We start from the raw sequence: 2,496 nt of genomic DNA, 5'->3' as shown, positions 1-2,496 counted from the left end.
AAAGAAAGAAATAGAACATTTCCAGCCCCGCTCAAGCTTTTGTGCAGCTCATCTGAATCCCAGACCCTTCCCAACCGGAGAGGAAACCGCTGCCTCACTTCTTTGTAGCTTTGCTATCCAGTGCTATATTCACACTGCATCCTGTGAGCACTGTAGTTCAATACTGCTTGCTTTTGAGCTCTGTATAAATGGAATCATACATACATCATGTATAATACTTTTTTGTATCTGGCTTCGTTGGCTCAATATCATGTTTCTAAAATTCATCCATATTATTGCATGGAGTTGTAAGTAGTTCTTTCTCTGCCACCACTCTTTTCTTTGTTTTTTCAATTTTTAAATTTCTTTCTCTCTCTCTGTCATTAAAGTTTTATTTTAGGTTCAGCGGTACCTCTGCAGGTTTGTTTTATAGGTAAACTTGTGTCACAGGGGTTTGTTGTGCAGACAACTTTATCACCCATAAACTAAGCCTAGTACCCAATAGTTATTTTTTCTACTCTTCTCCCTCTTCCCAATCTTCACCTTCAAGTAGGCCCTAGTGTCTGATACTCCCCTTTTTGTGTCCAAGTGTTCTCATCATTTAGCTCCCACTTGTAAGTGAGAACATGAGGTATTTGGTTTTTTTGTTCCTGCTTTAGATTGCTAAGGATAATGGCCTACAGCTCCGTTCATGTTCCTGCCAAGGACATGGTCTTGTTATTTCTTATGGCTTCGTGGTATTCACGGCAAATATGTGCCACATTGTCTTTATCCAGTCTGTCACTGATCGGGGTTCAGGCTGATTCCACGTCCTTGCTATTGTGAACAGTGCTGCAATGAACATGCATGTGCATGTGTCTTTATGGTGGAATGATTTATATTCCTTTGGGTAGTACCCAGTAATGGCATTGCTGGGTCTAATGGTAGTTCTGTTTTTAGGTCTTTGAGGAATCGCCACACTGCTTCCCACAGTGGTTGAACTAATTTACGCTCTCACCAGCAGTGTATATGCATTCCCTTTTCTTCGCAACCTCACGGCATCTGTGATTTTTTTTGGCTTTTTAGTAACAGTCATTCTGATCAGTATGAGATGATATCTCATCGGCCACTACTTCTCTTTGGGTTTCTCTGAATCTATGTAAGTTTTTTCCTGTGCTTCAGTTTCACATTTCTGAGAGATTAAGGTTAGATGGTGGGAGAAGGAACTCCTTTTCACTTTTTCTAGCATTTTTGGGTCTATAAGGTCTTTTTATGTCGCTGTGTCCCTCAGAGAGCTGGCAGAGCGAGATTCTCTTTTATTTTTATTTATTTTTATTTTTTGAGACAGAGTCTTACTCTGTCGCCCAGGTAGAATGCAGTGGTGCACTCTCGCTCCGCCTCCTGGGTTCAAGTGATTCTCCTGCCTTAGCCTCCAGAGTAGTTGGAATTACAAGCGTGTGCCACCACGACCTATTAATTTTTGTATTTATAGTAGAGATGGAGTTTCACCATGTTGACCAGGCTGGTCTTGAACTCCTGACCTCAAGTGATCTGCCCATCTTGGCCTCCCAAAGTGCTGGGATTACAGGCGTGAGCCACTGAGCCCAGCCAGAGTGGGGTTCTTAATGTCCTCATTTAGCAAAATAAGAAACCGAGGCTCAGGGCTCTGGAGGAAATGACAGAGCCATGGTCATGCCACTGCACTCCAGACTTTGCCCTCTGCCTATTTCACAGGGGAACATGAGATCACAGGAGAGTCCATTGCTATGTCTAGTCTTAAAGGAGTCAGGGAACACCTGTGAACAATTGGAACTGGGCTGTCCCTCACCTCTGTTCCAGCCTCCGTTCACTGGCTGCCCCACTCTGAATGCTGGTGTGACCCAGAGCTCTGTCCTTGTCCTGTTCTCCATCCACATACCCTCCCTGGGTGATCTCGCCTGACCCCAAGGCTTTAACTATCACTTATATCCTGACAATGGCTACATTTCTATCTCCAGCCTGACCTCTCCCTGGAACCTCAGGATTGTGGATGTGACTGCCCACTCAACATCTGACCTGGGTATTTAATTTGACATTGAACATGGCCAAAACCAAACGCTCCATCTTCTCCACCAAAGCAGCCCCGCCGACCCCGCCATCTTTCCCATCGTGGTTAATGCCAACTCCAAAAATCATAGATTATAGGCGTGAGCCACGAACAGAGTAGTCATGTTTAACTCTCTCTTTCACCCCTAGTTCTTCTGCAAATCCTGCTGGCTCCATCTTTACAGCATATCCAGAATCAACTGTTTCTCTCCATCTCCTCTGGTATTACCCTGGCCCAAGTCATCAATGTCTCTTGCCTGGACTAGCGCAGTATCCTCCTCATAGGTCTTACTGCTTCTGACCTCACCCCCCTGTTCGTTTACTTCCCATAGAGCTGTCAGAGGGATCCTATTAGAACCTAAGTTAGGTCATAGCTCTTCTCTGTTTAGAACCTTCCATGGCTCCCAGTTCATTCAAAGAAGAAGCCAAAGTCCTATGGTCAACTATATGGCT

Source organism: Mandrillus leucophaeus, unplaced genomic scaffold (assembly GCF_000951045.1).
Source record: "Mandrillus leucophaeus isolate KB7577 unplaced genomic scaffold, Mleu.le_1.0 Scaffold489, whole genome shotgun sequence".
In the NCBI taxonomy this organism is placed as follows: Eukaryota; Metazoa; Chordata; class Mammalia; order Primates; family Cercopithecidae; genus Mandrillus; species Mandrillus leucophaeus.
The sequence above is the reverse complement of the archived record's forward strand: the minus strand, read 5'-3'. Positions refer to the sequence as shown.